Source organism: Pristiophorus japonicus, chromosome 19 (assembly GCF_044704955.1).
Source record: "Pristiophorus japonicus isolate sPriJap1 chromosome 19, sPriJap1.hap1, whole genome shotgun sequence".
Taxonomy (NCBI): Eukaryota; Metazoa; Chordata; class Chondrichthyes; family Pristiophoridae; genus Pristiophorus; species Pristiophorus japonicus.
In genome coordinates this window covers 44,548,863-44,575,208 of record NC_091995.1, presented here as the reverse complement: position 1 = coordinate 44,575,208, position 26,346 = coordinate 44,548,863, and the positions used below count along the sequence as shown (strand labels likewise).

The 26,346-nt window shown below is 42.0% G+C and overlaps 29 non-coding genes across 29 annotated transcripts; all 29 read left to right on the top strand.

The window, feature by feature from the left end:
• Positions 1-325: 325 nt before the first annotated feature.
• trnag-ucc (transfer RNA glycine (anticodon UCC)) lies at positions 326-397 on the top strand. The gene has a single exon. It is a non-coding gene; the product is annotated as a tRNA-Gly (tRNA).
• A 589-nt stretch (positions 398-986) lies between these two features.
• trnag-ucc (transfer RNA glycine (anticodon UCC)) lies at positions 987-1,058 on the top strand. The gene has a single exon. It is a non-coding gene; the product is annotated as a tRNA-Gly (tRNA).
• A 598-nt stretch (positions 1,059-1,656) lies between these two features.
• Positions 1,657-1,728, top strand: trnag-ucc (transfer RNA glycine (anticodon UCC)). Its single transcript has one exon. It is a non-coding gene; the product is annotated as a tRNA-Gly (tRNA).
• A 1,259-nt stretch (positions 1,729-2,987) lies between these two features.
• On the top strand, positions 2,988-3,059 carry trnag-ucc (transfer RNA glycine (anticodon UCC)). Its single transcript has one exon. It is a non-coding gene; the product is annotated as a tRNA-Gly (tRNA).
• A 588-nt stretch (positions 3,060-3,647) lies between these two features.
• trnag-ucc (transfer RNA glycine (anticodon UCC)) lies at positions 3,648-3,719 on the top strand. The gene has a single exon. It is a non-coding gene; the product is annotated as a tRNA-Gly (tRNA).
• Positions 3,720-4,318: 599 nt separating this feature from the next.
• Positions 4,319-4,390, top strand: trnag-ucc (transfer RNA glycine (anticodon UCC)). Its single transcript has one exon. It is a non-coding gene; the product is annotated as a tRNA-Gly (tRNA).
• A 588-nt stretch (positions 4,391-4,978) lies between these two features.
• On the top strand, positions 4,979-5,050 carry trnag-ucc (transfer RNA glycine (anticodon UCC)). Its single transcript has one exon. It is a non-coding gene; the product is annotated as a tRNA-Gly (tRNA).
• A 599-nt stretch (positions 5,051-5,649) lies between these two features.
• On the top strand, positions 5,650-5,721 carry trnag-ucc (transfer RNA glycine (anticodon UCC)). The gene has a single exon. It is a non-coding gene; the product is annotated as a tRNA-Gly (tRNA).
• A 588-nt stretch (positions 5,722-6,309) lies between these two features.
• trnag-ucc (transfer RNA glycine (anticodon UCC)) lies at positions 6,310-6,381 on the top strand. Its single transcript has one exon. It is a non-coding gene; the product is annotated as a tRNA-Gly (tRNA).
• A 598-nt stretch (positions 6,382-6,979) lies between these two features.
• On the top strand, positions 6,980-7,051 carry trnag-ucc (transfer RNA glycine (anticodon UCC)). The gene has a single exon. It is a non-coding gene; the product is annotated as a tRNA-Gly (tRNA).
• Positions 7,052-7,650: 599 nt separating this feature from the next.
• Positions 7,651-7,722, top strand: trnag-ucc (transfer RNA glycine (anticodon UCC)). The gene has a single exon. It is a non-coding gene; the product is annotated as a tRNA-Gly (tRNA).
• Positions 7,723-8,310: 588 nt separating this feature from the next.
• trnag-ucc (transfer RNA glycine (anticodon UCC)) lies at positions 8,311-8,382 on the top strand. The gene has a single exon. It is a non-coding gene; the product is annotated as a tRNA-Gly (tRNA).
• Positions 8,383-8,981: 599 nt separating this feature from the next.
• trnag-ucc (transfer RNA glycine (anticodon UCC)) lies at positions 8,982-9,053 on the top strand. Its single transcript has one exon. It is a non-coding gene; the product is annotated as a tRNA-Gly (tRNA).
• A 588-nt stretch (positions 9,054-9,641) lies between these two features.
• trnag-ucc (transfer RNA glycine (anticodon UCC)) lies at positions 9,642-9,713 on the top strand. Its single transcript has one exon. It is a non-coding gene; the product is annotated as a tRNA-Gly (tRNA).
• Positions 9,714-10,312: 599 nt separating this feature from the next.
• Positions 10,313-10,384, top strand: trnag-ucc (transfer RNA glycine (anticodon UCC)). Its single transcript has one exon. It is a non-coding gene; the product is annotated as a tRNA-Gly (tRNA).
• A 588-nt stretch (positions 10,385-10,972) lies between these two features.
• Positions 10,973-11,044, top strand: trnag-ucc (transfer RNA glycine (anticodon UCC)). Its single transcript has one exon. It is a non-coding gene; the product is annotated as a tRNA-Gly (tRNA).
• A 599-nt stretch (positions 11,045-11,643) lies between these two features.
• trnag-ucc (transfer RNA glycine (anticodon UCC)) lies at positions 11,644-11,715 on the top strand. Its single transcript has one exon. It is a non-coding gene; the product is annotated as a tRNA-Gly (tRNA).
• A 1,258-nt stretch (positions 11,716-12,973) lies between these two features.
• Positions 12,974-13,045, top strand: trnag-ucc (transfer RNA glycine (anticodon UCC)). Its single transcript has one exon. It is a non-coding gene; the product is annotated as a tRNA-Gly (tRNA).
• A 588-nt stretch (positions 13,046-13,633) lies between these two features.
• On the top strand, positions 13,634-13,705 carry trnag-ucc (transfer RNA glycine (anticodon UCC)). Its single transcript has one exon. It is a non-coding gene; the product is annotated as a tRNA-Gly (tRNA).
• A 1,930-nt stretch (positions 13,706-15,635) lies between these two features.
• Positions 15,636-15,707, top strand: trnag-ucc (transfer RNA glycine (anticodon UCC)). Its single transcript has one exon. It is a non-coding gene; the product is annotated as a tRNA-Gly (tRNA).
• A 588-nt stretch (positions 15,708-16,295) lies between these two features.
• trnag-ucc (transfer RNA glycine (anticodon UCC)) lies at positions 16,296-16,367 on the top strand. The gene has a single exon. It is a non-coding gene; the product is annotated as a tRNA-Gly (tRNA).
• Positions 16,368-16,965: 598 nt separating this feature from the next.
• Positions 16,966-17,037, top strand: trnag-ucc (transfer RNA glycine (anticodon UCC)). The gene has a single exon. It is a non-coding gene; the product is annotated as a tRNA-Gly (tRNA).
• A 1,260-nt stretch (positions 17,038-18,297) lies between these two features.
• Positions 18,298-18,369, top strand: trnag-ucc (transfer RNA glycine (anticodon UCC)). The gene has a single exon. It is a non-coding gene; the product is annotated as a tRNA-Gly (tRNA).
• A 1,258-nt stretch (positions 18,370-19,627) lies between these two features.
• trnag-ucc (transfer RNA glycine (anticodon UCC)) lies at positions 19,628-19,699 on the top strand. The gene has a single exon. It is a non-coding gene; the product is annotated as a tRNA-Gly (tRNA).
• A 598-nt stretch (positions 19,700-20,297) lies between these two features.
• Positions 20,298-20,369, top strand: trnag-ucc (transfer RNA glycine (anticodon UCC)). Its single transcript has one exon. It is a non-coding gene; the product is annotated as a tRNA-Gly (tRNA).
• Positions 20,370-21,629: 1,260 nt separating this feature from the next.
• On the top strand, positions 21,630-21,701 carry trnag-ucc (transfer RNA glycine (anticodon UCC)). The gene has a single exon. It is a non-coding gene; the product is annotated as a tRNA-Gly (tRNA).
• A 3,231-nt stretch (positions 21,702-24,932) lies between these two features.
• trnag-ucc (transfer RNA glycine (anticodon UCC)) lies at positions 24,933-25,004 on the top strand. The gene has a single exon. It is a non-coding gene; the product is annotated as a tRNA-Gly (tRNA).
• A 597-nt stretch (positions 25,005-25,601) lies between these two features.
• On the top strand, positions 25,602-25,673 carry trnag-ucc (transfer RNA glycine (anticodon UCC)). The gene has a single exon. It is a non-coding gene; the product is annotated as a tRNA-Gly (tRNA).
• A 598-nt stretch (positions 25,674-26,271) lies between these two features.
• Positions 26,272-26,343, top strand: trnag-ucc (transfer RNA glycine (anticodon UCC)). The gene has a single exon. It is a non-coding gene; the product is annotated as a tRNA-Gly (tRNA).
• Positions 26,344-26,346: the final 3 nt, after the last annotated feature.

The following is a 26,346-nucleotide window of genomic DNA, read 5'->3' as shown; positions in this document are numbered from 1 at the left end:
CAACAACATAAGTGAGTCATTTCCAGTTAAATTCTGGGGAATTGCTCCCTGAGAGGGCAGAGGCAGACAAGATGGGAAGAATGTTGAAGGAATCCCCAGCTGACACTTGACATACATTGTGTGAATCTGTAATTCATTTAATTGTGACCAAAATATTGCAATTTTTAGCTGGTTCCTTCGATGCTTTCTTTTATCTGTCTATCTTGCATTACATGTGATGTTACATTTTCATTAAATCTGTCGAATTGCATCAGAAGGAACAAAAACTGCTTCAGAAAAAGCTGCAGGATTACTGTGCGGTTTATCAAAGTTGGTTTTCAGTTGTGTGATGGTGGTGCAGTGGTAAGCATGGTTGCCTTCCAAGCAGTTGACCTGGGTTTGATTCCCAGCCATTACATTTGTCATTTTTAATTGAGGATGAAATGATCCTCTGGTTGCAAGCAGTTCTAATAGCAACATCTCAAGGATTTTGTTGAGCAACCTGTTTTCAAAGGGTCATGTGCAAATTCTTGCAATGCAAAGTCCATGTGTCATCAATCTGTCATAATGTATGGGCGACAGTGCTACCCGAATTCGTAGTATGAGCTGTCAGTGACCAAAGACATCGATGTCAGAGCTGGGCTCAGGTCCTGCAAGTCAAGCAGCAGTGTTCCTAATTCTTTAACAACATCAGTGAGTCATTTCCAGTTAAATTCTGGGGAATTGCTCCCTGAGAGGGCAGAGGCAGACAAGATGGGAAGAATGTTGAAGGAATCCCCAGCTGACACTTGACATGCATTGTGTGAATCTGGAATTCATTTAATTGTGACCAAAATATTGCAATTTTTAGCTGGTTCCTTCGATGCTTTCTTTTATCTGTCTATCTTGCATTACATGTGATGTTACATTTCATCAAATCTGTCGAATTGCATCAGAAGGAACAAAAACGGCTTCAGAAAAAGCTGCAGGATTACTGTGCGGTTTAATCAAAGTTGCTTTTCAGTTGTGTGATGGTGGTGCAGTGGTAAGCATGGTTGCCTTCCAAGAAGTTGACCTGGGTTCGATTCCCAGCCATCACATTTGTCAATTTCTACTTGAGGTTGAAATGAACTTCTGATGCTTCTGGTTGCAAGCAGTTCTTACAGCAGCATCTCAAGGATTTTGTTGAGCAACCTGTTTTCAAAGGGTCATGCACAAATGCTTGCAATGCAAAGTCTGCGTGTCATCAAACTGTCATAATGTGCTGGCACCAGTGCTACCTGAATTCATACTATGAGTTGTCAATCACCAAAGACATCAATGTCGGAGCTGGGCTCAGGCCCTGCAAGTCAAGCAGCAGTGTTTCAAATTCCTCAACAACATAAGTGAGTCATTTCCAGTTAAATTCTGGGGAATTGCTCCCTGAGAGGGCAGAGGCAGACAAGATGGGAAGAATGTTGAAGGAATCCCCAGCTGACACTTGACATACATTGTGTGAATCTGGAATTCATTTAATTGTGACCAAAATATTGCAATTTTTAGCTGGTTCCTTCGATGCTTTCTTTTATCTGTCTATCTTGCATTACATGTGATGTTACATTTCATCAAATCTGTCGAATTGCATCAGAAGGAACAAAAACGGCTTCAGAAAAAGCTGCAGGATTACTGTGCGGTTTATCAAACTTGCTTTTCAGTTGTGTGATGGTGGTGCAGTGGTAAGCATGGTTGCCTTCCAAGCAGTTGACCTGGGTTCGATTCCCAGCCATCACATTTGTCATTTTTAATTGAGGATGAAATGATCCTCTGGTTGCAAGCAGTTCTTACAGCAGCATCTCAAGGATTTTGTTGAGCAACCTGTTTTCAAAGGGTCATGTACAAATGCTTGCAATGCAAAGTCCATGTGTCATCAATCTGTCATAATGTACGGGCGACAGTGCTACCCGAATTCATCGTATGAGCTGTCAGTGACCAAAGACATCAATGTCGGAGCTGGGCTCAGGTCCTGCAAGTCAAGCAGCAGTGTTCCAAATTCTTTAACAACATCCGTGAGTCATTTCCAGTTAAATTCTGGGGAATTGCTCCCTGAGAGGGCAGAGGCAGACAAGATGGGAAGAATGTTGAAGGAATCCCCAGCTGACACTTGACATACATTGTGTGAATCTGGAATTCATTTAATTGTGACCAAAATATTGCAATTTTTAGCTGGTTCCTTCGATGCTTTCTTTTATCTGTCTATCTTGCATTACATGTGATGTTACATTTCATCAAATCTGTCGAATTGCATCAGAAGGAACAAAAACGGCTTCAGAAAAAGCTGCAGGATTACTGTGCGGTTTATCAAAGTTGCTTTTCAGTTGTGTGAAGGTGGTGCAGTGGTAAGCATGGTTGCCTTCCAAGAAGTTGACCTGGGTTCGATTCCCAGCCATCACATTTGTCAATTTCTACTTGAGGTTGAAATGAACTTCTGATGCTTCTGGTTGCAAGCAGTTCTTACAGCAGCATCTCAAGGATTTTGTTGAGCAACCTGTTTTCAAAGGGTCATGCACAAATGCTTGCAATGCAAAGTCTGCGTGTCATCGAACTGTCATAATGTGCTGGCACCAGTGCTACCTGAATTCATACTATGAGTTGTCAATCACCAAAGACATCAATGTCGGAGCTGGGCTCAGGCCCTGCAAGTCAAGCAGCAGTGTTTCAAATTCCTCAACAACATAAGTGAGTCATTTCCAGTTAAATTCTGGGGAATTGCTCCCTGAGAGGGCAGAGGCAGACAAGATGGGAAGAATGTTGAAGGAATCCCCAGCTGACACTTGACATACATTGTGTGAATCTGTAATTCATTTAATTGTGACCAAAATATTGCAATTTTTAGCTGGTTCCTTCGATGCTTTCTTTTATCTGTCTATCTTGCATTGCATGTGATGTTACATTTTCATTAAATCTGTCGAATTGCATCAGAAGGAACAAAAACTGCTTCAGAAAAAGCTGCAGGATTACTGTGCGGTTTATCAAAGTTGGTTTTCAGTTGTGTGATGGTGGTGCAGTGGTAAGCATGGTTGCCTTCCAAGCAGTTGACCTGGGTTTGATTCCCAGCCATTACATTTGTCATTTTTAATTGAGGATGAAATGATCCTCTGGTTGCAAGCAGTTCTTATAGCAACATCTCAAGGATTTTGTTGAGCAACCTGTTTTCAAAGGGTCATGTGCAAATTCTTGCAATGCAAAGTCCATGTGTCATCAATCTGTCATAATGTATGGGCGACAGTGCTACCCGAATTCGTAGTATGAGCTGTCAGTGACCAAAGACATCAATGTCAGAGCTGGGCTCAGGTCCTGCAAGTCAAGCAGCAGTGTTCCTAATTCTTTAACAACATCAGTGAGTCATTTCCAGTTAAATTCTGGGGAATTGCTCCCTGAGAGGGCAGAGGCAGACAAGATGGGAAGAATGTTGAAGGAATCCCCAGCTGACACTTGACATACATTGTGTGAATCTGGAATTCATTTAATTGTGACCAAAATATTGCAATTTTTAGCTGGTTCCTTCGATGCTTTCTTTTATCTGTCTATCTTGCATTACATGTGATGTTACATTTCATCAAATCTGTCGAATTGCATCAGAAGGAACAAAAACGGCTTCAGAAAAAGCTGCAGGATTACTGTGCGGTTTATCAAAGTTGCTTTTCAGTTGTGTGATGGTGGTGCAGTGGTAAGCATGGTTGCCTTCCAAGAAGTTGACCTGGGTTCGATTCCCAGCCATCACATTTGTCAATTTCTACTTGAGGTTGAAATGAACTTCTGATGCTTCTGGTTGCAAGCAGTTCTTACAGCAGCATCTCAAGGATTTTGTTGAGCAACCTGTTTTCAAAGGGTCATGCACAAATGCTTGCAATGCAAAGTCTGCGTGTCATCAAACTGTCATAATGTGCTGGCACCAGTGCTACCTGAATTCATACTATGAGTTGTCAATCACCAAAGACATCAATGTCGGAGCTGGGCTCAGGCCCTGCAAGTCAAGCAGCAGTGTTTCAAATTCCTCAACAACATAAGTGAGTCATTTCCAGTGAAATTCTGGGGAATTGCTCCCTGAGTGGGCAGAGGCAGACAAAATGGGAAGAATGTTGAAGGAATCCCCAGCTGACACTTGACATACATTGTGTGAATCTGGAATTCATTTTATTGTCACCAAAATATTGCAATTTTTAGCTGGTTCCTTCGATGCTTTCTTTTATCTGTCTATCTTGCATTACATGTGATGTTACATTTTCATTAAATCTGTCGAATTGCATCAGAAGGAACAAAAACTGCTTCAGAAAAAGCTGCAGGATTACTGTGCGGTTTATCAAAGTTGGTTTTCAGTTGTGTGATGGTGGTGCAGTGGTAAGCATGGTTGCCTTCCAAGCAGTTGACCTGGGTTTGATTCCCAGCCATTACATTTGTCATTTTTAATTGAGGATGAAATGATCCTCTGGTTGCAAGCAGTTCTTACAGCAGCATCTCAAGGATTTTGTTGAGCAACCTGTTTTCAAAGGGTCATGTACAAATGCTTGCAATGCAAAGTCCATGTGTCATCAATCTGTCATAATGTACGGGCGACAGTGCTACCCGAATTCATCGTATGAGCTGTCAGTGACCAAAGACATCAATGTTGGAGCTGGGCTCAGGTCCTGCAAGTCAAGCAGCAGTGTTCCAAATTCTTTAACAACATCCGTGAGTCATTTCCAGTTAAATTCTGGGGAATTGCTCCCTGAGAGGGCAGAGGCAGACAAGATGGGAAGAATGTTGAAGGAATCCCCAGCTGACACTTGACATACATTGTGTGAATCTGGAATTCATTTAATTGTGACCAAAATATTGCAATTTTTAGCTGGTTCCTTCGATGCTTTCTTTTATCTGTCTATCTTGCATTACATGTGATGTTACATTTCATCAAATCTGTCGAATTGCATCAGAAGGAACAAAAACGGCTTCAGAAAAAGCTGCAGGATTACTGTGCGGTTTATCAAAGTTGCTTTTCAGTTGTGTGATGGTGGTGCAGTGGTAAGCATGGTTGCCTTCCAAGCAGTTGATGTGGGTTCGATTCCCAGCCATCACATTTGTCAATTTCTACTTGAGGATGAAATGAACTTCTGATGCCTCTGGTTGCAAGCAGTTCTTACAGCAGCATCTCAAGGATTTTGTTGAGCAACCTGTTTTCAAAGGGTCATGCACAAATGCTTGCAATGCAAAGTCTGCGTGTCATCAAACTGTCATAATGTGCTGGCACCAGTGCTACCTGAATTCATACTATGAGTTGTCAATCACCAAAGACATCAATGTCGGAGCTGGGCTCAGGCCCTGCAAGTCAAGCAGCAGTGTTTCAAATTCCTCAACAACATAAGTGAGTCATTTCCAGTTAAATTCTGGGGAATTGCTCCCTGAGTGGGCAGAGGCAGACAAAATGGGAAGAATGTTGAAGGAATCCCCACTTGACACTTGACATACATTGTGTGAATCTGGAATTCATTTTATTGTCACCAAAATATTGCAATTTTTAGCTGGTTCCTTCGATGCTTTCTTTTATCTGTCTATCTTGCATTACATGTGATGTTACATTTTCATTAAATCTGTCGAATTGCATCAGAAGGAACAAAAACTGCTTCAGAAAAAGCTGCAGGATTACTGTGCGGTTTATCAAAGTTGGTTTTCAGTTGTGTGATGGTGGTGCAGTGGTAAGCATGGTTGCCTTCCAAGCAGTTGACCTGGGTTTGATTCCCAGCCATTACATTTGTCATTTTTAATTGAGGATGAAATGATCCTCTGGTTGCAAGCAGTTCTTACAGCAGCATCTCAAGGATTTTGTTGAGCAACCTGTTTTCAAAGGGTCATGTACAAATGCTTGCAATGCAAAGTCCATGTGTCATCAATCTGTCATAATGTACGGGCGACAGTGCTACCCGAATTCATCGTTTGAGCTGTCAGTGACCAAAGACATCAATGTCGGAGCTGGGCTCAGGTCCTGCAAGTCAAGCAGCAGTGTTCCAAATTCTTTAACAACATCCGTGAGTCATTTCCAGTTAAATTCTGGGGAATTGCTCCCTGAGAGGGCAGAGGCAGACAAGATGGGAAGAATGTTGAAGGAATCCCCAGCTGACACTTGACATACATTGTGTGAATCTGGAATTCATTTAATTGTGACCAAAATATTGCAATTTTTAGCTGGTTCCTTCGATGCTTTCTTTTATCTGTCTATCTTGCATTACATGTGATGTTGCATTTCATCAAATCTGTCGAATTGCATCAGAAGGAACAAAAACGGCTTCAGAAAAAGCTGCAGGATTACTGTGTGGTTTATCAAAGTTGCTTTTCAGTTGTGTGATGGTGGTGCAGTGGTAAGCATGGTTGCCTTCCAAGCAGTTGACCTGGGTTCGATTCCCAGCCATGACATTTGTCAATTTCTACTTGAGGTTGAAATGAACTTCTGATGCTTCTGGTTGCAAGCAGTTCTTACAGCAGCATCTCAAGGATTTTGTTGAGCAACCTGTTTTCAAAGGGTCATGCACAAATGCTTGCAATGCAAAGTCTGCGTGTCATCGAACTGTCATAATGTGCTGGCACCAGTGCTACCTGAATTCATACTATGAGTTGTCAATCACCAAAGACATCAATGTCGGAGCTGGGCTCAGGCCCTGCAAGTCAAGCAGCAGTGTTTCAAATTCCTCAACAACATAAGTGAGTCATTTCCAGTTAAATTCTGGGGAATTGCTCCCTGAGAGGGCAGAGGCAGACAAGATGGGAAGAATGTTGAAGGAATCCCCAGCTGACACTTGACATACATTGTGTGAATCTGGAATTCATTTAATTGTGACCAAAATATTGCAATTTTTAGCTGGTTCCTTCGATGCTTTCTTTTATCTGTCTATCTTGCATTACATGTGATGTTACATTTCATCAAATCTGTCGAATTGCATCAGAAGGAACAAAAACGGCTTCAGAAAAAGCTGCAGGATTACTGTGCGGTTTATCAAAGTTGCTTTTCAGTTGTGTGATGGTGGTGCAGTGGTAAGCATGGTTGCCTTCCAAGCAGCTGACCTGGGTTCGTTTCCCAGCCATCACATTTGTCAATTTCTACTTGAGGATGAAATGAACTTCTGCTGCTTCTGGTTGCAAGCAGTTCTTACAGCAGCATCTCAAGGATTTTGTTGAGCACCCTGTTTTCAAAGGGTCATGCACAAATGCTTGCAATGCAAAGTCTGCGTGTCATCAAACTGTCATAATGTGCTGGCACCAGTGCTACCTGAATTCATACGATGAGTTGTCAATCACCAAAGACATCAATGTCAGAGCTGGGCTCAGGTCCTGCAAGTCAAGCAGCAGTGTTCCAAATTCTTTAACAACATCAGTGAGTCATTTCCAGTTAAATTCTGGGGAATTGCTCCCTGAGAGGGCAGAGGCAGACAAGATGGGAAGAATGTTGAAGGAATCCCCAGCTGACACTTGACATACATTGTGTGAATCTGGAATTCATTTAATTGTGACCAAAATATTGCAATTTTTAGCTGGTTCCTTCGATGCTTTCTTTTATCTGTCTATCTTGCATTACATGTGATGTTACATTTTCATTAAATCTGTCGAATTGCATCAGAAGGAACAAAAACTGCTTCAGAAAAAGCTGCAGGATTACTGTGCGGTTTATCAAAGTTGGTTTTCAGTTGTGTGATGGTGGTGCAGTGGTAAGCATGGTTGCCTTCCAAGCAGTTGACCTGGGTTTGATTCCCAGCCATTACATTTGTCATTTTTAATTGAGGATGAAATGATCCTCTGGTTGCAAGCAGTTCTTATAGCAACATCTCAAGGATTTTGTTGAGCAACCTGTTTTCAAAGGGTCATGTGCAAATTCTTGCAATGCAAAGTCCATGTGTCATCAATCTGTCATAATGTATGGGCGACAGTGCTACCCGAATTCGTAGTATGAGCTGTCAGTGACCAAAGACATCAATGTCAGAGCTGGGCTCAGGTCCTGCAAGTCAAGCAGCAGTGTTCCTAATTCTTTAACAACATCAGTGAGTCATTTCCAGTTAAATTCTGGGGAATTGCTCCCTGAGAGGGCAGAGGCAGACAAGATGGGAAGAATGTTGAAGGAATCCCCAGCTGACACTTGACATACATTGTGTGAATCTGGAATTAATTTAATTGTGACCAAAATATTGCAATTTTTAGCTGGTTCCTTCGATGCTTTCTTTTATCTGTCTATCTTGCATTACATGTGATGTTGCATTTCATCAAATCTGTCGAATTGCATCAGAAGGAACAAAAACGGCTTCAGAAAAAGCTGCAGGATTACTGTGCGGTTTATCAAAGTTGCTTTTCAGTTGTGTGATGGTGGTGCAGTGGTAAGCATGGTTGCCTTCCAAGAAGTTGACCTGGGTTCGATTCCCAGCCATCACATTTGTCAATTTCTACTTGAGGTTGAAATGAACTTCTGATGCTTCTGGTTGCAAGCAGTTCTTACAGCAGCATCTCAAGGATTTTGTTGAGCAACCTGTTTTCAAAGGGTCGTGCACAAATGCTTGCAATGCAAAGTCTGCGTGTCATCGAACTGTCATAATGTGCTGGCACCAGTGCTACCTGAATTCATACTATGAGTTGTCAATCACCAAAGACATCAATGTCGGAGCTGGGCTCAGGCCCTGCAAGTCAAGCAGCAGTGTTTCAAATTCCTCAACAACATAAGTGAGTCATTTCCAGTGAAATTCTGGGGAATTGCTCCCTGAGTGGGCAGAGGCAGACAAAATGGGAAGAATGTTGAAGGAATCCCCACTTGACACTTGACATACATTGTGTGAATCTGGAATTCATTTTATTGTCACCAAAATATTGCAATTTTTAGCTGGTTCCTTCGATGCTTTCTTTTATCTGTCTATCTTGCATTACATGTGATGTTACATTTTCATTAAATCTGTCGAATTGCATCAGAAGGAACAAAAACTGCTTCAGAAAAAGCTGCAGGATTACTGTGCGGTTTATCAAAGTTGGTTTTCAGTTGTGTGATGGTGGTGCAGTGGTAAGCATGGTTGCCTTCCAAGCAGTTGACCTGGGTTTGATTCCCAGCCATTACATTTGTCATTTTTAATTGAGGATGAAATGATCCTCTGGTTGCAAGCAGTTCTTACAGCAGCATCTCAAGGATTTTGTTGAGCAACCTGTTTTCAAAGGGTCATGTACAAATGCTTGCAATGCAAAGTCCATGTGTCATCAATCTGTCATAATGTACGGGCGACAGTGCTACCCGAATTCATCGTATGAGCTGTCAGTGACCAAAGACATCAATGTTGGAGCTGGGCTCAGGTCCTGCAAGTCAAGCAGCAGTGTTCCAAATTCTTTAACAACATCCGTGAGTCATTTCCAGTTAAATTCTGGGGAATTGCTCCCTGAGAGGGCAGAGGCAGACAAGATGGGAAGAATGTTGAAGGAATCCCCAGCTGACACTTGACATACATTGTGTGAATCTGGAATTCATTTAATTGTGACCAAAATATTGCAATTTTTAGCTGGTTCCTTCGATGCTTTCTTTTATCTGTCTATCTTGCATTACATGTGATGTTACATTTCATCAAATCTGTCGAATTGCATCAGAAGGAACAAAAACGGCTTCAGAAAAAGCTGCAGGATTACTGTGCGGTTTATCAAAGTTGCTTTTCAGTTGTGTGATGGTGGTGCAGTGGTAAGCATGGTTGCCTTCCAAGCAGTTGACCTGGGTTTGATTCCCAGCCATCACATTTGTCAATTTCTACTTGAGGTTGAAATGAACTTCTGATGCCTCTGGTTGCAAGCAGTTCTTACAGCAGCATCTCAAGGATTTTGTTGAGCAACCTGTTTTCAAAGGGTCATGCACAAATGCTTGCAATGCAAAGTCTGCGTGTCATCAAACTGTCATAATGTGCTGGCACCAGTGCTACCTGAATTCATACTATGAGTTGTCAATCACCAAAGACATCAATGTCGGAGCTGGGCTCAGGCCCTGCAAGTCAAGCAGCAGTGTTTCAAATTCCTCAACAACATAAGTGAGTCATTTCCAGTTAAATTCTGGGGAATTGCTCCCTGAGTGGGCAGAGGCAGACACAATGGGAAGAATGTTGAAGGAATCCCCACTTGACACTTGACATACATTGTGTGAATCTGGAATTCATTTTATTGTCACCAAAATATTGCAATTTTTAGCTGGTTCCTTCGATGCTTTCTTTTATCTGTCTATCTTGCATTACATGTGATGTTACATTTTCATTAAATCTGTCGAATTGCATCAGAAGGAACAAAAACTGCTTCAGAAAAAGCTGCAGGATTACTGTGCGGTTTATCAAAGTTGGTTTTCAGTTGTGTGATGGTGGTGCAGTGGTAAGCATGGTTGCCTTCCAAGCAGTTGACCTGGGTTTGATTCCCAGCCATTACATTTGTCATTTTTAATTGAGGATGAAATGATCCTCTGGTTGCAAGCAGTTCTTACAGCAGCATCTCAAGGATTTTGTTGAGCAACCTGTTTTCAAAGGGTCATGTACAAATGCTTGCAATGCAAAGTCCATGTGTCATCAATCTGTCATAATGTGCGGGCGACAGTGCTACCCGAATTCATTGTATGAGCTGTCAGTGACCAAAGACATCAATGTCGGAGCTGGGCTCAGGTCCTGCAAGTCAAGCAGCAGTGTTCCAAATTCTTTAACAACATCCGTGAGTCATTTCCAGTTAAATTCTGGGGAATTGCTCCCTGAGAGGGCAGAGGCAGACAAGATGGGAAGAATGTTGAAGGAATCCCCAGCTGACACTTGACATACATTGTGTGAATCTGGAATTAATTTAATTGTGACCAAAATATTGCAATTTTTAGCTGGTTCCTTCGATGCTTTCTTTTATCTGTCTATCTTGCATTACATGTGATGTTGCATTTCATCTAATCTGTCGAATTGCATCAGAAGGAACAAAAACGGCTTCAGAAAAAGCTGCAGGATTACTGTGCGGTTTATCAAAGTTGCTTTTCAGTTGTGTGATGGTGGTGCAGTGGTAAGCATGGTTGCCTTCCAAGCAGTTGACCTGGGTTTGATTCCCAGCCATCACATTTGTCAATTTCTACTTGAGGTTGAAATGAACTTCTGATGCCTCTGGTTGCAAGCAGTTCTTACAGCAGCATCTCAAGGATTTTGTTGAGCAACCTGTTTTCAAAGGGTCATGCACAAATGCTTGCAATGCAAAGTCTGCGTGTCATCAAACTGTCATAATGTGCTGGCACCAGTGCTACCTGAATTCATACTATGAGTTGTCAATCACCAAAGACATCAATGTCGGAGCTGGGCTCAGGCCCTGCAAGTCAAGCAGCAGTGTTTCAAATTCTTTAACAACATCAGTGAGTCATTTCCAGTTAAATTCTGGGGAATTGCTCCCTGAGAGGGCAGAGGCAGACAAGATGGGAAGAATGTTGAAGGAATCCCCAGCTGACACTTGACATACATTGTGTGAATCTGAAATTCATTTAATTGTGACCAAAATATTGCAATTTTTAGCTGGTTCCTTCGATGCTTTCTTTTATCTGTCTATCTTGCATTACATGTGATGTTACATTTTCATTAAATCTGTCGAATTGCATCAGAAGGAACAAAAACTGCTTCAGAAAAAGCTGCAGGATTACTGTGCGGTTTATCAAAGTTGGTTTTCCGTTGTGTGATGGTGGTGCAGTGGTAAGCATGGTTGCCTTCCAAGCAGTTGACCTGGGTTTGATTCCCAGCCATTACATTTGTCATTTTTAATTGAGGATGAAATGATCCTCTGGTTGCAAGCAGTTCTTATAGCAACATCTCAAGGATTTTGTTGAGCAACCTGTTTTCAAAGGGTCATGTGCAAATTCTTGCAATGCAAAGTCCATGTGTCATCAATCTGTCATAATGTATGGGCGACAGTGCTACCCGAATTCGTAGTATGAGCTGTCAGTGACCAAAGACATCAATGTCAGAGCTGGGCTCAGGTCCTGCAAGTCAAGCAGCAGTGTTCCTAATTCTTTAACAACATCAGTGAGTCATTTCCAGTTAAATTCTGGGGAATTGCTCCCTGAGAGGGCAGAGGCAGACAAGATGGGAAGAATGTTGAAGGAATCCCCAGCTGACACTTGACATACATTGTGTGAATCTGGAATTCATTTAATTGTGACCAAAATATTGCAATTTTTAGCTGGTTCCTTCGATGCTTTCTTTTATCTGTCTATCTTGCATTACATGTGATGTTACATTTCATCAAATCTGTCGAATTGCATCAGAAGGAACAAAAACGGCTTTAGAAAAAGCTGCAGGATTACTGTGCGGTTTATCAAAGTTGCTTTTCAGTTGTGTGATGGTGGTGCAGTGGTAAGCATGGTTGGCTTCCAAGCAGTTGACCTGGGTTTGATTCCCAGCCATCACATTTGTCAATTTCTACTTGAGGTTGAAATGAACTTCTGATGCTTCTGGTTGCAAGCAGTTCTTACAGCAGCATCTCAAGGATTTTGTTGAGCAACCTGTTTTCAAAGGGTCATGCACAAATGCTTGCAATGCAAAGTCTGCGTGTCATCGAACTGTCATAATGTGCTGGCACCAGTGCTACCTGAATTCATACTATGAGTTGTCAATCACCAAAGACATCAATGTCGGAGCTGGGCTCAGGCCCTGCAAGTCAAGCAGCAGTGTTTCAAATTCCTCAACAACAAAAGTGAGTCATTTCCAGTTAAATTCTGGGGAATTGCTCCCTGAGAGGGCAGAGGCAGACAAGATGGGAAGAATGTTGAAGGAATCCCCAGCTGACACTTGACATACATTGTGTGAATCTGGAATTCATTTAATTGTGACCAAAATATTGCAATTTTTAGCTGGTTCCTTCGATGCTTTCTTTTATCTGTCTATCTTGCATTACATGTGATGTTACATTTCATCAAATCTGTCGAATTGCATCAGAAGGAACAAAAACGGCTTCAGAAAAAGCTGCAGGATTACTGTGCGGTTTATCAAAGTTGGTTTTCAGTTGTGTGATGGTGGTGCAGTGGTAAGCATGGTTGCCTTCCAAGCAGTTGACCTGGGTTCGATTCCCAGCCATCACATTTGTCATTTCTACTTGAGGATGAAATGATCCTCTTGTTGCAAGCAGTTCTTACAGCAACATCTTAAGGATTTTGTTGAGCAACCTGTTTTCAAAGGGTCATGTACAAATGCTTGCAATGCAAAGTCCATGTGTCATCAATCTGTCATAATGCGCGGGCGACAGTGCGACCCGAATTCATCGTATGAGCTGTCAGTGACCAAAGACATCAATGTCGGAGCTGGGCTCAGGTCCTGCAAGTCAAGCAGCAGTGTTCCAAATTCTTTAACAACATCCGTGAGTCATTTCCAGTTAAATTCTGGGGAATTGCTCCCTGAGAGGGCAGAGGCAGACAAGATGGGAAGAATGTTGAAGGAATCCCCAGCTGACACTTGACATACATTGTGTGAATCTGGAATTCATTTAATTGTGACCAAAATATTGCAATTTTTAGCTGGTTCCTTCGATGCTTTCTTTTATCTGTCTATCTTGCATTACATGTGATGTTACATTTCATCAAATCTGTCGAATTGCATCAGAAGGAACAAAAACGGCTTCAGAAAAAGCTGCAGGATTACTGTGCGGTTTATCAAAGTTGCTTTTCAGTTGTGTGATGGTGGTGCAGTGGTAAGCATGGTTGCCTTCCAAGCAGTTGATGTGGGTTCGATTCCCAGCCATCACATTTGTCAATTTCTACTTGAGGATGAAATGAACTTCTGCTGCCTCTGGTTGCAAGCAGTTCTTACAGCAGCATCTCAAGGATTTTGTTGAGCAACCTGTTTTCAAAGGGTCATGCACAAATGCTTGCAATGCAAAGTCTGCGTGTCATCAAACTGTCATAATGTGCTGGCACCAGTGCTACCTGAATTCATACGATGAGTTGTCAATCACCAAAGACATCAATGTCAGAGCTGGGCTCAGGTCCTGCAAGTCAAGCAGCAGTGTTCCAAATTCTTTAACAACATCAGTGAGTCATTTCCAGTTAAATTCTGGGGAATTGCTCCCTGAGAGGGCAGAGGCAGACAAGATGGGAAGAATGTTGAAGGAATCCCCAGCTGACACTTGACATACATTGTGTGAATCTGGAATTCATTTAATTGTGACCAAAATATTGCAATTTTTAGCTGGTTCCTTCGATGCTTTCTTTTATCTGTCTATCTTGCATTACATGTGATGTTACATTTTCATTAAATCTGTCGAATTGCATCAGAAGGAACAAAAACTGCTTCAGAAAAAGCTGCAGGATTACTGTGCGGTTTATCAAAGTTGGTTTTCAGTTGTGTGATGGTGGTGCAGTGATAAGCATGGTTGCCTTCCAAGCAGTTGACCTGGGTTTGATTCCCAGCCATTACATTTGTCATTTTTAATTGAGGATGAAATGATCCTCTGGTTGCAAGCAGTTCTGACAGCAGCATCTCAAGGGTTTTGTTGAGCAACCTGTTTTCAAAGGGTCATGTACAAATGCTTGCAATGCAAAGTCCATGTGTCATCAATCTGTCATAATGTACGGGCGACAGTGCTACCCGAATTCATCGTATGAGCTGTCAGTGACCAAAGACATCAATGTCGGAGCTGGGCTCAGGTCCTGCAAGTCAAGCAGCAGTGTTCCAAATTCTTTAACAACATCCGTGAGTCATTTCCAGTTAAATTCTGGGGAATTGCTCCCTGAGAGGGCAGAGGCAGACAAGATGGGAAGAATGTTGAAGGAATCCCCAGCTGACACTTGACATACATTGTGTGAATCTGGAATTCATTTAATTGTGACCAAAATATTGCAATTTTTAGCTGGTTCCTTCGATGCTTTCTTTTATCTGTCTATCTTGCATTACATGTGATGTTGCATTTCATCAAATCTGTCGAATTGCATCAGAAGGAACAAAAACGGCTTCAGAAAAAGCTGCAGGATTACTGTGCGGTTTATCAAAGTTGCTTTTCAGTTGTGTGATGGTGGTGCAGTGGTAAGCATGGTTGCCTTCCAAGAAGTTGACCTGGGTTCGATTCCCAGCCATGACATTTGTCAATTTCTACTTGAGGTTGAAATGAACTTCTGATGCTTCTGGTTGCAAGCAGTTCTTACAGCAGCATCTCAAGGATTTTGTTGAGCAACCTGTTTTCAAAGGGTCATGCACAAATGCTTGCAATGCAAAGTCTGCGTGTCATCGAACTGTCATAATGTGCTGGCACCAGTGCTACCTGAATTCATACTATGAGTTGTCAATCACCAAAGACATCAATGTCGGAGCTGGGCTCAGGTCCTGCAAGTCAAGCAGCAGTGTTCCAAATTCTTTAACAACATCAGTGAGTCATTTCCAGTTAAATTCTGGGGAATTGCTCCCTGAGAGGGCAGAGGCAGACAAGATGGGAAGAATGTTGAAGGAATCCCCAGCTGACACTTGACATACATTGTGTGAATCTGGAATTCATTTAATTGTGACCAAAATATTGCAATTTTTAGCTGGTTCCTTCGATGCTTTCTTTTATCTGTCTATCTTGCATTACATGTGATGTTACATTTTCATTAAATCTGTCGAATTGCATCAGAAGGAACAAAAACTGCTTCAGAAAAAGCTGCAGGATTACTGTGCGGTTTATCAAAGTTGGTTTTCAGTTGTGTGATGGTGGTGCAGTGGTAAGCATGGTTGCCTTCCAAGCAGTTGACCTGGGTTTGATTCCCAGCCATTACATTTGTCATTTTTAATTGAGGATGAAATGATCCTCTGGTTGCAAGCAGTTCTTACAGCAGCATCTCAAGGATTTTGTTGAGCAACCTGTTTTCAAAGGGTCATGTACAAATGCTTGCAATGCAAAGTCCATGTGTCATCAATCTGTCATAATGTACGGGCGACAGTGCTACCCGAATTCATCGTATGAGCTGTCAGTGACCAAAGACATCAATGTCGGAGCTGGGCTCAGGTCCTGCAAGTCAAGCAGCAGTGTTCCAAATTCTTTAACAACATCCGTGAGTCATTTCCAGTTAAATTCTGGGGAATTGCTCCCTGAGAGGGCAGAGGCAGACAAGATGGGAAGAATGTTGAAGGAATCCCCAGCTGACACTTGACATACATTGTGTGAATCTGGAATTCATTTAATTGTGACCAAAATATTGCAATTTTTAGCTGGTTCCTTCGATGCTTTCTTTTATCTGTCTATCTTGCATTACATATGATGTTACATTTCATCAAATCTGTCGAATTGCATCAGAAGGAACAAAAACGGCTTCAGAAAAAGCTGCAGGATTACTGTGCGGTTTATCAAAGTTGCTTTTCAGTTGTGTGATGGTGGTGCAGTGGTAAGCATGGTTGCCTTCCAAGCAGTTGACCTGGGTTCGATTCCCAGCCATGACATTTGTCAATTTCTACTTGAGGTTGAAATGAACTTCTGATGCTTCTGGTTGCAAGCAGTTCTTACAGCAGCATCTCAAGGATTTTGTTGAGCAACCTGTTTTCAAAGGGTCATGCACAAATGCTTGCAATGCAAAGTCTGCGTGTCATCGAACTGTCATAATGTGCTGGCACCAGTGCAACCTGAATTCATACTATGAGTTGTCAATCACCAAAGACATCAATGTCGGAGCTGGGCTCAGGCCCTGCAAGTCAAGCAGCAGTGTTCCAAATTCTTTAACAACATCCGTGAGTCATTTCCAGTTAAATTCTGGGGAATTGCTCCCTGAGAGGGCAGAGGCAGACAAGATGGGAAGAATGTTGAAGGAATCCCCAGCTGACACTTGACATACATTGTGTGAATCTGGAATTCATTTAATTGTGACCAAAATATTGCAATTTTTAGCTGGTTCCTTCGATGCTTTCTTTTATCTGTCTATCTTGCATTACATGTGATGTTACATTTCATCAAATCTGTCGAATTGCATCAGAAGGAACAAAAACGGCTTCAGAAAAAGCTGCAGGATTACTGTGCGGTTTATCAAAGTTGCTTTTCAGTTGTGTGATGGTGGTGCAGTGGTAAGCATGGTTGCCTTCCAAGCAGCTGACCTGGGTTCGATTCCCAGCCATCACATTTGTCAATTTCTACTTGAGGATGAAATGAACTTCTGCTGCCTCTGGTTGCAAGCAGTTCTTGCAGCAGCATCTCAAGGATTTTGTTGAGCAACCTGTTTTCAAAGGGTCATGCACAAATGCTTGCAATGCAAAGTCTGCGTGTCATCAAACTGTCATAATGTGCTGGCACCAGTGCTACCTGAATTCATACGATGAGTTGTCAATCACCAAAGACATCAATGTCAGAGCTGGGCTCAGGTCCTGCAAGTCAAGCAGCAGTGTTCCAAATTCTTTAACAACATCAGTGAGTCATTTCCAGTTAAATTCTGGGGAATTGCTCCCTGAGAGGGCAGAGGCAGACAAGATGGGAAGAATGTTGAAGGAATCCCCAGCTGACACTTGACATACATTGTGTGAATCTGGAATTCATTTAATTGTGACCAAAATATTGCAATTTTTAGCTGGTTCCTTCGATGCTTTCTTTTATCTGTCTATCTTGCATTACATGTGATGTTACATTTTCATTAAATCTGTCGAATTGCATCAGAAGGAACAAAAACTGCTTCAGAAAAAGCTGCAGGATTACTGTGCGGTTTATCAAAGTTGGTTTTCAGTTGTGTGATGGTGGTGCAGTGGTAAGCATGGTTACCTTCCAAACAGTTGACCTGGGTTTGATTCCCAGCCATTACATTTGTCATTTTTAATTGAGGATGAAATGATCCTCTGGTTGCAAGCAGTTCTTACAGCAGCATCTCAAGGATTTTGTTGAGCAACCTGTTTTCAAAGGGTCATGTACAAATGCTTGCAATGCAAAGTCCATGTGTCATCAATCTGTCATAATGTACGGGCGACAGTGCTACCCGAATTCATCGTATGAGCTGTCAGTGACCAAAGACATCAATGTCGGAGCTGGGCTCAGGTCCTGCAAGTCAAGCAGCAGTGTTCCAAATTCTTTAACAACATCCGTGAGTCATTTCCAGTTAAATTCTGGGGAATTGCTCCCTGAGAGGGCAGAGGCAGACAAGATGGGAAGAATGTTGAAGGAATCCCCAGCTGACACTTGACATACATTGTGTGAATCTGGAATTCATTTAATTGTGACCAAAATATTGCAATTTTTAGCTGGTTCCTTCGATGCTTTCTTTTATCTGTCTATCTTGCATTACATGTGATGTTACATTTTCATTAAATCTGTCGAATTGCATCAGAAGGAACAAAAACTGCTTCAGAAAAAGCTGCAGGATTACTGTGCGGTTTATCAAAGTTGGTTTTCAGTTGTGTGATGGTGGTGCAGTGGTAAGCATGGTTGCCTTCCAAGCAGTTGACCTGGGTTTGATTCCCAGCCATTACATTTGTCATTTTTAATTGAGGATGAAATGATCCTCTGGTTGCAAGCAGTTCTTACAGCAGCATCTCAAGGATTTTGTTGAGCAACCTGTTTTCAAAGGGTCATGTACAAATGCTTGCAATGCAAAGTCCATGTGTCATCAATCTGTCATAATGTACGGGCGACAGTGCTACCCGAATTCATCGTATGAGCTGTCAGTGACCAAAGACATCAATGTCGGAGCTGGGCTCAGGTCCTGCAAGTCAAGCAGCAGTGTTCCAAATTCTTTAACAACATCCGTGAGTCATTTCCAGTTAAATTCTGGGGAATTGCTCCCTGAGAGGGCAGAGGCAGACAAGATGGGAAGAATGTTGAAGGAATCCCCAGCTGACACTTGACATACATTGTGTGAATCTGGAATTCATTTAATTGTGACCAAAATATTGCAATTTTTAGCTGGTTCCTTCGATGCTTTCTTTTATCTGTCTATCTTGCATTACATGTGATGTTGCATTTCATCAAATCTGTCGAATTGCATCAGAAGTAACAAAAACGGCTTCAGAAAAAGCTGCAGGATTACTGTGCGGTTTATCAAAGTTGCTTTTCAGTTGTGTGATGGTGGTGCAGTGGTAAGCATGGTTGCCTTCCAAGAAGTTGACCTGGGTTCGATTCCCAGCCATGACATTTGTCAATTTCTACTTGAGGTTGAAATGAACTTCTGATGCTTCTGGTTGCAAGCAGTTCTTACAGCAGCATCTCAAGGATTTTGTTGAGCAACCTGTTTTCAAAGGGTCATGCACAAATGCTTGCAATGCAAAGTCTGCGTGTCATCAAACTGTCATAATGTGCTGGCACCAGTGCTACCTGAATTCATACTATGAGTTGTCAATCACCAAAGACATCAATGTCGGAGCTGGGCTCAGGCCCTGCAAGTCAAGCAGCAGTGTTCCAAATTCTTTAACAACATCAGTGAGTCATTTCCAGTTAAATTCTGGGGAATTGCTCCCTGAGAGGGCAGAGGCAGACAAGATGGGAAGAATGTTGAAGGAATCCCCAGCTGACACTTGACATACATTGTGTGAATCTGGAATTCATTTAATTGTGACCAAAATATTGCAATTTTTAGCTGGTTCCTTCGATGCTTTCTTTTATCTGTCTATCTTGCATTACATATGATGTTACATTTCATCAAATCTGTCGAATTGCATCAGAAGGAACAAAAACGGCTTCAGAAAAAGCTGCAGGATTACTGTGCGGTTTATCAAAGTTGCTTTTCAGTTGTGTGATGGTGGTGCAGTGGTAAGCATGGTTGCCTTCCAAGCAGTTGACCTGGGTTCGATTCCCAGCCATGACATTTGTCAATTTCTACTTGAGGTTGAAATGAACTTCTGATGCTTCTGGTTGCAAGCAGTTCTTACAGCAGCATCTCAAGGATTTTGTTGAGCAACCTGTTTTCAAAGGGTCATGCACAAATGCTTGCAATGCAAAGTCTGCGTGTCATCGAACTGTCATAATGTGCTGGCACCAGTGCAACCTGAATTCATACTATGAGTTGTCAATCACCAAAGACATCAATGTCGGAGCTGGGCTCAGGCCCTGCAAGTCAAGCAGCAGTGTTCCAAATTCTTTAACAACATCCGTGAGTCATTTCCAGTTAAATTCTGGGGAATTGCTCCCTGAGAGGGCAGAGGCAGACAAGATGGGAAGAATGTTGAAGGAATCCCCAGCTGACACTTGACATACATTGTGTGAATCTGGAATTCATTTAATTGTGACCAAAATATTGCAATTTTTAGCTGGTTCCTTCGATGCTTTCTTTTATCTGTCTATCTTGCATTACATGTGATGTTACATTTCATCAAATCTGTCGAATTGCATCAGAAGGAACAAAAACGGCTTCAGAAAAAGCTGCAGGATTACTGTGCGGTTTATCAAAGTTGCTTTTCAGTTGTGTGATGGTGGTGCAGTGGTAAGCATGGTTGCCTTCCAAGCAGCTGACCTGGGTTCGATTCCCAGCCATCACATTTGTCAATTTCTACTTGAGGATGAAATGAACTTCTGCTGCCTCTGGTTGCAAGCAGTTCTTGCAGCAGCATCTCAAGGATTTTGTTGAGCAACCTGTTTTCAAAGGGTCATGCACAAATGCTTGCAATGCAAAGTCTGCGTGTCATCAAACTGTCATAATGTGCTGGCACCAGTGCTACCTGAATTCATACGATGAGTTGTCAATCACCAAAGACATCAATGTCAGAGCTGGGCTCAGGTCCTGCAAGTCAAGCAGCAGTGTTCCAAATTCTTTAACAACATCAGTGAGTCATTTCCAGTTAAATTCTGGGGAATTGCTCCCTGAGAGGGCAGAGGCAGACAAGATGGGAAGAATGTTGAAGGAATCCCCAGCTGACACTTGACATACATTGTGTGAATCTGGAATTCATTTAATTGTGACCAAAATATTGCAATTTTTAGCTGGTTCCTTCGATGCTTTCTTTTATCTGTCTATCTTGCATTACATGTGATGTTACATTTTCATTAAATCTGTCGAATTGCATCAGAAGGAACAAAAACTGCTTCAGAAAAAGCTGCAGGATTACTGTGCGGTTTATCAAAGTTGGTTTTCAGTTGTGTGATGGTGGTGCAGTGGTAAGCATGGTTGCCTTCCAAACAGTTGACCTGGGTTTGATTCCCAGCCATTACATTTGTCATTTTTAATTGAGGATGAAATGATCCTCTGGTTGCAAGCAGTTCTTACAGCAGCATCTCAAGGATTTTGTTGAGCAACCTGTTTTCAAAGGGTCATGTACAAATGCTTGCAATGCAAAGTCCATGTGTCATCAATCTGTCATAATGTACGGGCGACAGTGCTACCCGAATTCATCGTATGAGCTGTCAGTGACCAAAGACATCAATGTCGGAGCTGGGCTCAGGTCCTGCAAGTCAAGCAGCAGTGTTCCAAATTCTTTAACAACATCCGTGAGTCATTTCCAGTTAAATTCTGGGGAATTGCTCCCTGAGAGGGCAGAGGCAGACAAGATGGGAAGAATGTTGAAGGAATCCCCAGCTGACACTTGACATACATTGTGTGAATCTGGAATTCATTTAATTGTGACCAAAATATTGCAATTTTTAGCTGGTTCCTTCGATGCTTTCTTTTATCTGTCTATCTTGCATTACATGTGATGTTACATTTTCATTAAATCTGTCGAATTGCATCAGAAGGAACAAAAACTGCTTCAGAAAAAGCTGCAGGATTACTGTGCGGTTTATCAAAGTTGGTTTTCAGTTGTGTGATGGTGGTGCAGTGGTAAGCATGGTTGCCTTCCAAGCAGTTGACCTGGGTTTGATTCCCAGCCATTACATTTGTCATTTTTAATTGAGGATGAAATGATCCTCTGGTTGCAAGCAGTTCTTACAGCAGCATCTCAAGGATTTTGTTGAGCAACCTGTTTTCAAAGGGTCATGTACAAATGCTTGCAATGCAAAGTCCATGTGTCATCAATCTGTCATAATGTACGGGCGACAGTGCTACCCGAATTCATCGTATGAGCTGTCAGTGACCAAAGACATCAATGTCGGAGCTGGGCTCAGGTCCTGCAAGTCAAGCAGCAGTGTTCCAAATTCTTTAACAACATCAGTGAGTCATTTCCAGTTAAATTCTGGGGAATTGCTCCCTGAGTGGGCAGAGGCAGACAAAATGGGAAGAATGTTGAAGGAATTGACACTTGACATACATTGTGTGAATCTGGAATTCATTTTATTGTCGCCAAAATATTGCAATTTTTAGCTGGTTCCTTCGATGCTTTCTTTTATCTGTCTATCTTGCATTACATGTGATGTTACATTTCATCAAATCTGTCGAATTGCATCAGAAGGAACAAAAACGGCTTCAGAAAAAGCTGCAGGATTACTGTGCGGTTTATCAAAGTTGGTTTTCAGTTGTTTGTTGGTGGTGCAGTGGTAAGCATGGTTGCCTTCCAAGCAGTTGACCTGGGATCGATTCGCAGCCATCACATTTGTCATTTTTAATTGAGGATGAAATGATCCTCTGGTTGCAAGCAGTTCTTAAAGCAACATCTCAAGGATTTTGTTGAGCAACCTGTTTTCAAAGAGTCATGTACAAATTCTTGCAATGCAAAGTCCATGTGTCATCAATCTGTCATAATGTATGGGCGACAGTGCTGCCCGAATTCGTAGTATGAGTTGTCAATCACCAAAGACATCAATGTCGGAGCTGGGCTCAGGCCCTGCAAGTCAAGCAGCAGTGTTTCAAATTCCTCAACAACATAAGTGAGTCATTTCCAGTTAAATTCTGGGGAATTGCTCCCTGAGTGGGCAGAGGCAGACAAAATGGGAAGAATGTTGAAGGAATCCCCACTTGACACTTGACATACATTGTGTGAATCTGGAATTCATTTTATTGTCACCAAAATATTGCAATTTTTAGCTGGTGCCTTTGATGCTTTCTTTTATCTGTCTATCTTGCATTACATGTGATGTTACATTTCATCAAATCTGTCGAATTGCATCAGAAGGAACAAAAACTGCTTCAGAAAAAGCTGCAGGATTACTGTGCGGTTTAGCAAAGTTGGTTTTCAGTTGTGTGATGGTGGTGCAGTGGTAAGCATGGTTGCCTTCCAAACAGTTGACCTGGGTTTGATTCCCAGCCATTACATTTGTCATTTTTAATTGAGGATGAAATGATCCTCTGGTTGAAAGCAGTTCTGAAAGCAACATCTCAAGGATTTTGTTGAGCAACCTGTTTTCAAAGGGTCATGTACAAATCATTGCAATGCAAAGTCCATGTGTCATCAATCTGTCATAATGTATGGGCGACAGTGCTACCCGAATTCGTATTATGAGCTGTCAGTGACCAAAGACATCAATGTCGGAGCTGGGCTCAGGTCCTGCAAGTCAAGCAGCAGTGTTCCAAATTCTTTAACAACATCAGTGAGTCATTTCCAGTTAAATTCTGGGGAGTTGCTCCCTGAGAGGGCAGAGGCAGACAAGATGGGAAGAATGTTGAAGGAATCCCCAGCTGACACTTGACACACATTGTGTGAATCTGGAATTCATTTAATTATGACCAAAATATTGCAATTTTTAGCTGGTTCCTTCGATGCTTTCTTTTATCTGTCTATCTTGCATTACATGTGATGTTACATTTCATCAAATCTGTCGAATTGCATCAGAAGGAACAAAAACTGCTTCAGAAAAAGCTGCAGGATTACTGTGCGGTTTATCAAAGTTGGTTTTCAGTTGTGTAATGGTGGTGCAGTGGTAAGCATGGTTACTTTCCAAGCAGTTGACCTGGGTTCGATTCCCAGCCATCACATTTGTCAATTTCTACTTGAGGTTGAAATGAACTTCTGATGCCTCTGGTTGCAAGCAGTTCTTACAGCAGCATCTCAAGGATTTTGTTGAGCAACCTGTTTTCAAAGGGTCATGCACAAATGCTTGCAATGCAAAGTCTGCGTGTCATCAAACTGTTATAATGTACTGGCACCAGTGCTACCTGAATTCATACTATGAGTTGTCAATCACCAAAGACATCAATGTCGGAGCTGGGCTCAGGCCCTGCAAGTCAAGCAGCAGTGTTTCAAATTCCTCAACAACATAAGTGAGTCATTTCCAGTTAAATTCTGGGGAATTGCTCCCTGAGTGGGCAGAGGCAGACAAAATGGGAAGAATGTTGAAGGAATCCCCACTTGACACTTGACATACATTGTGTGAATCTGGAATTCATTTTATTGTCACCAAAATATTGCAATTTTTAGCTGGTTCCTTCGATGCTTTCTTTTATCTGTCTATCTTGCATTACATGTGATGTTACATTTCATCAAATCTGTCGAATTGCATCAGAAGGAACAAAAACTGCTTCAGAAAAAGCTGCAGGATTACTGTGCGGTTTATCAAAGTTGGTTTGCAGTTGTTTGTTGGTGGTGCAGTGGTAAGCATGGTTGCCTTCCAAGCAGTTGACCTGGGCTCGATTCGCAGCCATCACATTTGTCATTTTTAATTGAGGATGAAATGATCCTCTGGTTGAAAGCAGTTCTTATAGCAACATCTCAAGTATTTTGTTGAGCAACCTGTTTTCAAAGGGTCATGTACAAATTCTTGCAATGCAAAGTCCATGTGTCATCAATCTGTCATAATGTATGGGCGACAGTGCTACCCGAATTCGTAGTATGAGCTGTCAATGACCAAAGACATCAATGTCGGAGCTGGGCTCAGGTCCTGCAAGTCAAGCAGCAGTGTTCCAAATTCTTTAACAACATCAGTGAGTCATTTCCAGTTAAATTCTGGGGAATTGCTCTCTGAGAGGGCAGAGGCAGACAAGATGGGAAGAATGTTGAAGGAATCCCCAGCTGACACTTGACATACATTGTGTGAATCTGGAATTCATTTAATTGTGACCAAAATATTGCAATTTTTAGCTGGTTCCTTCGATGCTTTCTTTTATCTGTCTGTCTTGCATTACATGTGATGTTACATTTCATCAAATCTGTCGAATTGCATCAGAAGGAACAAAAACGGCTTCAGAAAAAGCTGCAGGATTACTGTGCGGTTTATCAAAGTTGCTTTTCAGTTGTGTGATGGTGGTGCAGTGGTAAGCATGGTTGCCTTCCAAGCAGTTGACCTGGGTTTGATTCCCAGCCATCACATTTGTCAATTTCTACTTGAGGTTGAAATGAACTTCTGATGCCTCTGGTTGCAAGCAGTTCTTACAGCAGCATCTCAAGGATTTTGTTGAGCAACCTGTTTTCAAAGGGTCATGCACAAATGCTTGCAATGCAAAGTCTGCGTGTCATCAAACTGTCATAATGTGCTGGCACCAGTGCTACCTGAATTCATACTATGAGTTGTCAATCACCAAAGACATCAATGTCGGAGCTGGGCTCAGGCCCTGCAAGTCAAGCAGCAGTGTTTCAAATTCCTCAACAACATCAGTGAGTCATTTCCAGTTAAATTCTGGGGAATTGCTCCCTGAGTGGGCAGAGGCAGACAAAATGGGAAGAATGTTGAAGGAATCCCCACTGGACACTTGACATACATTGTGTGAATCTGGAATTAATTTTATTGTCACCAAAATATTGCAATTTTCAGCTGGTTCCTTCGATGCTTTCTTTTATCTGTCTATCTTGCATTACATGTGATGTTACATTTCATCAAATCTGTCGAATTGCATCAGAAGGAACAAAAACGGCTTCAGAAAAAGCTGCAGGATTACTGTGCGGTTTATCAAAGTTGCTTTCAGTTGTGTGATGGTGGTGCAGTGGTAAGCATAGTTGCCTTCCAAGCAGTTGACCTGGGTTTGATTCCCAGCCATCACATTTGTCAATTTCTACTTGAGGTTGAAATGAACTTCTGATGCCTCTGGTTGAAAGCAGTTCTTACAGCAGCATCTCAAGGATTTTGTTGAGCAACCTGTTTTCAAAGGGTCATGCACAAATGCTTGCAATGCAACGTCTGCGTGTCATCAAACTGTCATAATGTACTGGCACCAGTGCTACCTGAATTCATACTATGAGTTGTCAATCACCAAAGACATCAATGTCGGAGCTGGGCTCAGGCCCTGCAAGTCAAGCAGCAGTGTTTCAAATTCCTCAACAACATCAGTGAGTCATTTCCAGTTAAATTCTGGGGAATTGCTCTCTGAGAGGGCAGAGGCAGACAAGATGGGAAGAATGTTGAAGGAATCCCCAGCTGACACTTGACATACATTGTGTGAATCTGGAATTCATTTAATTGTGACCAAAAAATTGCAATTTTTAGCTGGTTCCTTCGATGCTTTCTTTTATCTGTCTATCTTGCATTACATGTGATGTTACCTTTCATTAAATCTGTCGAATTGCATCAGAAGGAACAAAAACGGCTTCAGAAAAAGCTGCAGGATTACTGTGCGGTTTATCAAAGTTGCTTTTCAGTTGTGTGATGGTGGTGCAGTGGTAAGCATGGTTGCCTTCCAAGCAGTTGACCTGGGTTTGATTCCCAGCCATCACATTT